Below are 9,926 nucleotides of genomic sequence, written 5' to 3' on the forward strand. Positions count from 1 at the left end.
TAACTGCTGCTCAGCAAGTGTGAAGAGATCATCAGTTCAAATCCTAGGAAGGGCTCAGAGCTTCACTGTAAAAACCCTTACAGTCTGTGGAAGTCATGTAATCTAACTTGTAGATGGGAATAAATGGTAAACAGGTTGAGGGGGCGGAGCCACAGACTAGTTTCAGCTGCAGCTCATTTACTGATGTTTTTGAGAGACTGATCAGATAAACTAGGATAGTTTAGGCAGATCTGGAAATGGTTAAGCTAACACACACTGACAAGCACTAACACTTAAATTTGTGATGTTTTGAACTATTGATTGTAAAAAAAATAAAAAATAAAAAAAAAACATGTACACAGTGGTTTCATTCCTTTCCATTCTGTAGAAATTAAGTTGTAGAAATGAAGACTGTCCACCAAATTTGCAACCAGAGCCTGCACAGTAGAGACCAAAGACGGAGCCATACTCACCTACTCATTTGGTAGACCTGTCCCTTTTCTCCCAGACCTAGCTCAGGTGTCTCAGACCGTCTTCACTGAGCTTCCAGCGCTGAAGCAAAGCAGATTTCCCCTTGAATACCCAGTTTGTCTGGTAAGTGGACGCTTCAACAGTAGAAGTGCAGCTCAAGTACATTCCACTACAACTCAGCTCCTCCATTTAATGACCAGAAAGGGCACCATGCAGGTCCTGCAGATGATCGGTCTCCTCCAGCCAAGACTGTCTGTCAATCTCTTCATTCAGGTGTAGCCCCGCCTTCTTACGATAGACCAAAATAAGGGTTTTCTGGGCCAGTATTTGCACAGGAAAAACTAACTGCTGGAATTTGGAGACACTGGAGATGAAAAGACTAGACTAAACTAAGTTTAGAGAAGGAAAATGAGATTGTTGATTGTAATCGAAACATATTAAAATGGGCGGAGCTAAACATCATACTGCAGCCAGCCAGCAGAGCTGCTAGAACTGTGGTCGTTTCACTTTTGAGAGACATTGTACAGTCATAGTTTTGAAACAATAAAATCTCACTGCCCAGATATACAGCATATATACATACCTTTGACGTGAGAAGACCTAAGACATGTAGAGAAATGACATCATGAATACTGGGACAGCATGAATGTGTACATGAACACCAGTGATTTATACAGCAGTCCCTTCAGACTGTGTCAAGCAGCTCTTGAAAAGTAGAATAACCAAATTCTCAACACTTCCCATTTTCTGTCATCACTCTTTTGGCTGTGACACAGGCCTATTAAAATTATAATTGGATTTTGAGCGCCGGTGTTTAACACTGTTCTCAATATTTCACATTCCAGACGGCAGTCAGATAGGCTACTGTATCTTGAAACCATAGCTGTGTATCCACAGCCGAGAGGTTTTGCGACGTAACGCTTCCGTTCGGAATATAATAAAAGGACGGCTGATAGGAAAAGAAGGAAAATCGGGATAAGAGGAGGGAGGAGGGAGTGCCATTGGAAATGAATTGACTGCAAATAGACTCCTTCAGGAACCCTGAGACATTTTTCAAAAACACACAGATACACACACACACAGCAGTACTCTGACAACCCATTCATTAGCCGTGATACTGAACTTACACACACTCGTCCGCTGTGACAAACCATTCATTAGCAGCGATATGAAACTTAATCCAAATTGTGATCGTGGCAATATCCTATTATGCAGTGGCAATAAAATCAAGTAAACCATTAGAGTTATCTGAGCTCGCCAGTGAGCTCAATTTATGGGGAAGTGACATTAATCAGCACACCATTGCTCTCTCCGTTACACACACTGAGACACAAGCTCACACACACAAATACTGATCAATTAAATGTGTCGATTTAAAAGGTGCCATTTACTAGAGAGAGTAATAATGGGTGGTCACTGATGGTCCAGTCCAGGGCGACCTTTCTAAAGGCTGTGCCTAAAAGATGACTAATCAAATTTATTCGAAATTAAAATGTAAGAAACGCAAATATTCGGTGGGACGGAATCAATTATAGAGTCTTCAGAAAGTGCATTTCTTCTTTGTAAACCTTTGAATGTCCAAAATCTGCAGGCAGGCACAGGCCTCCAAGAGCAAGTCCGGCAGTTTGCACTGTTTTCAGTGTAGTTACTAAATAATAAGCCTTAGGCTGTGATAATCCTGGGAGTTTATGGGGTTAATTAAATGTGCCTCACTCAGACTATAGACTAAAAAATAGGGTGGATCAATGCTAGAGAGGTCAAAGATCAAATTAAATAGCTCTATATAGTACTGTGCAAAAGCCAGAGACCCCCCTCACCCTTCACATACTGTACACTATATGGACAAAAGTAAATGGAGTCGGCCCCCCTTTGCTCTAAGCTCTACCAGCAGCAGCAGGTCTGGAGCTCTGCTGCCATTACTGAGTCAGTTGGAGGCTTTTCTGCACTCTGCTCTGAACTCAGCACTCGGCCCTGACCCTGCTCTGTAACTTTACGTGGTCTGACAGACACTCGGTGGCTGAGCTGCTCTCTGTGAGCTGTTCCTCCTAAACTCTTCCACTGTTCAATAATAACACCACTCACAGCTGATGGAGGAAGATCTAGGAGGGAGGATATTATAAAATTTCACCAGCTGACTTGTTGTTGTTGGTGCAGCGGTGTCTCCTATTACATACAGAACCACGCTGGAGTTCAGTGAGCTCTGTAGAACCTCCTGTTCTCTCACTGATGTGTGGAAGAAAGGCAGACTGCATGGCTAGGGGCTGTGGCAATGGGTCTGAATGAAACTTGAATTCAAGTATTAAGAAGTGTGTCCCTTCATAAGGAAAGGTAAGCACACTAAGTGAAAAAAAAAAAGAAAAATGATTAAAAGGGAAAGTGGGGACCCCTAACAGCTGTGCAAGCCCTGGTAGGCCACACAAACTGCCCTATATCAGATAAACGACACTTAAACTGCTTTGAGAGAGAGGAGACAATCAGGTTCTACTATCACTTCAGATCTGAATACACAGATGGAGTTTGTGTCCATCCTTCCAGTATAAAAAGAAGACTTAACACTGTGGGTCTGAAAGGGTGTGAATCTCATCAGGAAGAAGCAACAATTTAAGATGAAGCTGCTGCTAGTCTCAGAACAATGGATTGATCGCCCCAGTTTCCAGACCTCAACATCATTGAATGTGTTTGAGAGGACTTCGATGGCAAGACGCAGAAAATGCTCCAACTTCAAAGGCTGAATTTTGGAGATGTGGAAATGTGGAATAATCTCTGTGCAGATTTCAGAACACCCCCACCACCATGTTTAACAGATGAGGTGGTGAGCTTTGGATCTTGGGTAGAAAGTGTGAAGAAGTCCCCCTGTGGAAATGCTGAAAGCGAATCTCCTGAGAAAAATGGAACCTAATAAAGGTTGAAAATAAAGGGTGAAACCGTGAACAGTCAAACACTTGATTTTAGATTGAGTTGTTGAGACCTTGTGCCATTTCTTTATTCAGGTGCTGAAAAGTGAAGAACTTAAGCCCAGTGGCTGTTTTGACTGGAAATTAAATTAATGATTTTATTTAATGAGTGTAAACAGTCCTGCAAATAAATAAGGGATATTTGTTTGTCTGCTAGAGTTGAATTTCTGTTAGGTTGAATGATGATGGTACCAGTTGTCACTCTTATCGGAAGGAAACCTCCCTTAATAACTGGTTGCTGCGAAGTTGAATAGGCCTATGTGTGATAAGCAGTGTGATAACAGCTGTGTATTTGACAATAGTCTAGTCTACTTTAGCTGAATGGACAGCAGTGCATTTGTCAACTTTACACTGGACGTCAATGGTGATTCAAAACTAAATAAATAACCAAAGAAATATGATTCATGACAAGCTCACAGATTTACTGTGAAGTGACGCATTTCGCTCAATTTTGAATCACAAAGCAAAAGTAATTACTGAACTTCTCCTGGTTAAAAAGGTGAAAATGACAGTCTGGTTAGCGTTTGCCTAATGATTATTATGTTCAGTGCTCCAGGTCAGCTCACACAGGGTCTGAGGAACGCAACGACACCAAAACACTGAAGGAGCAGGAGAACTAAAGGTCAAGGGTCAAGGTAGAGGTCAACTACCTCCGTCATACTTCCCATGGAACGAAAGGGAGAGGAAATCCGTTTTTCTGCAACCGCTGTTTATGGAGACGGACTTCTCACATAACAGATGTTGCTAATATTGACCTTTGCAGCTGATCTAGGACCTGTGAGCTGTTTCTGCCACGGTTTGAAACCTGGGCCAAAACAGATCACTGGTCAGCCGATAGAGGCAATGGCCGTCCCAGATTACATGTTACATGTGCCCCTAACAAAGGTCTTGTGCTGTTTATGCCTCGACAGGTCAGAGCTGTACTACCTACACAGTACTAGGCAGGTAGTTTTAATGTTATGACTGATCTGCGAGAAGGTTTCTATGTAGTACACTGTAAAATGTAATCAGGCCGATGTAAATTGATACAGTAACTGTGATTACAGAGGGTTTTTCGAGTTAGCTAAGTTCGAGTTCTCCTCACATTTTTATGTCGGCATCTCAGTTTCAGGAGGATTTTGCTGATGGAGTGCTGAGCCTTTGGCAGTTAGACCGTAGGGCCGGTCTAGAGCTGGGAAATTCCACTACAAGACACAGAAACGTAAATGGCTCTAGTACACGGCTCTAGAGTGGAGCAACTGTCTAACTGCCTGCACGTCAAGAGACTCAGGAAATGATGAGTTCAAATCCCATCATCACCACAACCCTGGAAGCTTTTACCTCAAGAGTCTGAAAACATCATTTGTTCACATGAAGATCACAAATTGAACATTCTGTCACTTTTATTACAAGTATTCTTAAACATTTAAATAAATTCATATTAAAATACAAATAATAATATGTTGAGGTTTATTTTAGGTTGAAGTACTGCCAATAGAATAGGACCATGTTGAGCAGATCATTATTAACATTATTGGCATGATGGTATGGTGGTCAGTGCTCCGTCCAATACTTTTTGGGTGAGTGGGGGAGCTTGGGGAGAGATGAGGTGGGGTGGTGAAAATTTAACTACCCCTTTTCTCACTGAATGCCATCAAATCCTCACAGCAATGCTCCTCTAAAAGCTAGTAGACAGAAACAATAAATAAAGAAGTGTCCCAATACTTTTGTCCGTACAGTGTATATCAATGTGACTGATTTTTAGCATCAGCCTTTAGGTAAATATTACTTTAATAATATAAAAAAAAAACACATTCAGGGGTGACCAAATTTTTGACTGGTACTGACACTCTTTGGGCTTCTAAAATCATAATCTAAGCCCCATGCAGTTATTCTGGATTATGGTATAATTGAATATTTCTGCACAAATGCTGTAACGCCAGGGTAGTATGAGCAGTCTGCTCTCCTCGTGGCAGCTGCAGTCCTGTGGCGGCGCAGCGCAGTGCACTGGGAGCGCTGTGTGCTTTTGTGTGGCCGTGGTTTTGTCTCAGGCTGCGTTTCTTCCCTCCCTCCATTTCCCTTTGTTTCTCCACTCCCCCCATCATCACTTCGCCCGCCCTGAAGCCCCGCCCCTCCCCTACCAGCCCTCCAATGGGAGAGTCTTCAGGTGTTGACCTTATCGGGTGGAGGTCAATGCCAGGTCAGGGATCTGTTGCTAGGCTACCATCAGATAAGTGGTGCGAAGGCTGCATGGTGGGTTGCGCTGTCATTCAGTGCTTGTCATGTAATCTCATTCATTTGCTGACAATTGCCTGCACGTCACAGAAGGTTATCGGGCCCATCCTGTCATAATGAAACGCATTAAAATATTAAAGCAGCCAAAGCCAAGTGCCCCCCCCTCCTCCTCACTCTCTCTTTCCCTCTTTTGCAAGTCTTCTCTTCAGGGGATGAAACACAGCAAGCACATTCAGATTAGCTGCCATGCTAAAAGGTGCAGCCCAGCAACCATCTGCATACAGCATCATACAGCATCTGACCTACTGAGTAGTGAAGTCCTTCTCGTTTAGGTCACACCTGCATCACAGTTACTTCTCATCACTGATATTCAACTCGTCATTTACACTCTTTAAACAGCTGCCCTTTACATTCTGTTAACGTTGCATGATGGGTGGTCCAACACAGGTGGTCCAAAAAGGCTTGGAATAAAATCTTGAGATTAATTTCTTCTCCTTTGACCCTTTAAACTCTAGGCTTACGTTTGAGCCTCAATTTTAAGATGTTATTCAGTATACAATATCAGTTATTCAATATCTATTATTCTTCTCTATTTTCAGTATCCACTATGAATTATCCAATAGCTATTATGACTCATTCTGTAACTATATGAATTATTCAATAACTATAAGTGGTTTGAAACATGTATTCTTCATTATTCACCACAAAGTACACAGTATCCACTATGAATTACCCAATACCTACTAAGAATTGTTTATTCTTATCCACTATGAATTAATTGAAAGCTACTATGAAGTGTTCTGTACTGTTTATTTGTTTATCATTTATTTTTTTTGCATCCACTGTGAATTAGTCAGTAAATATTACAAATTATTCTGAATATACTATAATTATCCAATTAACTATTAACAATATCCATTATGAATGATTCGGTATCTACTATAGATTATTTAGTATCCCCTATGAATTGTTCAGTATCCATTATGAACTATCCAATAACTACTAGAAATGAATTACTATTATCTACTACTATTTGTTCAGTATCCACTGTAAATTATTTGGCATCCACTATGAATTAGTCAGTATATATTACTAATTATTCAGTAAGATATCCAGTGACACCTATTAACTATTCAGTATCCACCATGATAAAATATTTTTCCACTATGAATTATTCAGTATTTGCAATAAATTATTCCACACCCACAATGAATTATTCAATATATTTTATGGATTATTTAGTATCCCTTATGAACTATCCAATACCTACTATAAATGAATTACTACCAACTACTATCATTTGTTCAGTATCCAGTATGAATTAGTCAGTAAATATTACTAATTACTAATTATTCAGTCTCTACTATAAGATATCCAGTGACACCTATTAACTATTCAGGATCACCATGATTAACTCAATTTCCACTATGAATTCTTCAGCATTTGCTTTGAAATATTCAGTATCCACTATGAATTATTTAGCATTTCCTAAAACGTATTCAGCGAATATATATTTTTCAGTATATACTATAAATTACTTAGTATCTACTATGAATTATTTAGTATCTACTATTAATGATTTAATGTCCACTATGAATTATTTTGTATCCACTATGAATTATTCAGGATCTATTCAGTTTAAAAAGGGATTAACGTGACAGAGATCTTTAACGTGTTATTTTTTAGCCTCTCTCTGTCCCTCAGACTTAAGCAGGTTGCTTCCTCGACATTAAACCTGAAATATGTAAACAATCTTTGTTCTGATTGGCTAATAACACTTCATAACAGCTTTAATACCAGTCTGTATGATTTCAACATGAGCGGCTGCAGCTGAAGTGCTGTAGGCTCAGTAGGCAGATATATGGTTTTAGTGAATTTGGAAATGGGCTGCCTTTGTGGTTTAGCTTTCATTTATGGGATGTGAACCCAGCAGTCGTCCCAGCAGACACCGGCTGTCAATCTGACATCAGGAAGACTTTGGACTCTAACATCGGGCAAATATTGAATTTCAGGTGAAGTCAAAACCCAGCACTGTACAGATGTTGCACTGTAGTTGGAAACCAAAGTCACTTATCTGTCAAAAAACAACACTGGGGTCACCTCACGCTCTAACGTTTGACAGATGTTGAATTTTGGTTACTTATTTGGCAACATATCAACGTCTAACAACGTTAGAATGAATTGAACAGGCTCTGGGTTTTGGTCTCCATAGCTTACAACTAGATGTTGCTATGTTATATCAGTGTGACGTTTGGAAGATGTTGGCTAGACGTTGGAGGACATCTGTTTACTTAACATCAGAACTATTCTACATAAAAATTTACACAGACATTGGACTGTAGCTTTCCTGAGAGTTTTTTCGACGTCACCCGACGCCACAACCTACGTCCAACAACGTCTGTTGATGTTGATGGCGGTTCAGCTGGATGTGTGAACTATGTTTGCATGCATCTTTCATCTCTTGACAGTTAGGGGTGATATCTTCAGTGATATGGGCCCTTTAAATCCTTCCTAATCGAGTTTCATTAGGAGACTGATGATATAGTATCTAAGAATCAGGGTTTGTCGGTACGAACCTCAGGGCATGCGATTCTACAGTTCACGTCCATCCATAAGCCTGGGATGCTGCATGTGGATGTGTGTGTCCATGTAATTTTTTTTTGTGTGTGAGTTTACATGTGATGGATGGAGCGTATATGTTTTAGAGTGTGTGTCAGTGAGTGTGTGCTGTCCATGGGACTGATCCATCATGACTCATTTGAGGGACAAGTGCTCCTGATTACTTACAACCTCCAAATAGCACAAACAAGAGTAGGGGAGGCAGTGTATTATATTTAGTCAGTGTATCCAAGGTCTTCACACAAATGTAATTCAGCCTCCCACTCACTGCCACCTGGACACATCCACTGAATGTGCTGCTCGAAAGCCTGTGTGGATAAATGACAACTGAAAGACAAGGCCCTTTCACACCAGGCCATAAAGAGAGCGAGCGAGGCAGAGGCAGAGGGAGAGGGAGAAAGAGAGAGAGAGAGAGAATCTGCATTACAGCCCCTCTATAGTAGCAGTAACACAGTTTGTGGTCAGACAGACCTGTGAGAAGAATTGCTAATTACGTTTTTTTTGCTTCTGGGCTCCCCCTACAGGTGCGGAGTGTATTTCGCATTTCCACACTTTTCCACCACTGCTGTAAATACAAATCACGCTTTGGGCAGCTGTACACATGCATTTCTGGACATGCTACACACACACATGTTCAGGGAATAGAGATCCCTCAATGAAAAATACAATGTGCAATACCCCCCCCCCCCCACATGTGCAATTAAGAGTCATTTGCAATTATTTATAATAATTATTTTGTGTATATATTGGTAATTTTTCTACATTTTTGCTATCCCTACTGTGGGACTAATTTATTTATTATCCCCACTGTGGGACTAATAAAGGATTATCTTATCTTATTTTAAGCTGAGAGATACGACAGCTTAAAGGTAAAGAAGCATGTGGGCTGAGGCGGTAGAGTAATACTACAGGATTTTACATTATTATGACTGGGGCAGTGGTGGGTCAGTGGTTAGCGCTTGGGCTATTGATGATGGATGAGGGTTGTGGGTTTGATTCTCGGGTTTGGCAAGTTGCCACTGTTGGGCCCACAACTGGATTGACAAACCTTTTACTGGTGTTTTATGGTGAATCTAACCAAAATATGTCCCACATTTTATGTCCCAGGTTAGCACTCTTAGCATTGTCCCAGGTTAGCATTATTAGCGATACCAGTTGATCACAGCTCATTAAACGGTATTTTCCTCATCCAAACACCATGGAAACATGTCCACAGATAGAAGTTGGACAGTAGTGTGTTAATGAGACACACTATTAGATAGAACTGCTCTCACTACTGACGTGCGCTGCGACCATCTTGGATTTCAAACTTGGTGTTGGTGAGGCTCTCCCGACTTCCAGAGTAGGATGTCTGACATGGGGGCGTTCCAGTTGATTATACCTACTCCCCAGTTCCAATGGAACGCAGCATTACAGCTTCGGGTGTTCATGAGAAACCAATGTTTACATCCCTCGATGTAGAGGTTCTTAACCAGTTTACATACCAGTCTTAACCTGTCATATTTACACCCTTAAAATTGACTTAAACTCCGCCCACTCGAGCTAGCTCTAGTCAATGCTGATGAGACAGTAAAACACAACAGCAACTACTGGAGAATATGGTGTTGATGATACTGGAGAGCAGCTCATCACCTCCAGACTAGTTATGGGAATAAAGGTTGCTACGGAAACAGGGTTGGATGACCATGG

Source organism: Salminus brasiliensis, chromosome 4, assembly GCF_030463535.1.
Source record: "Salminus brasiliensis chromosome 4, fSalBra1.hap2, whole genome shotgun sequence".
Lineage (NCBI taxonomy): Eukaryota > Metazoa > Chordata > Actinopteri > Characiformes > Bryconidae > Salminus > Salminus brasiliensis.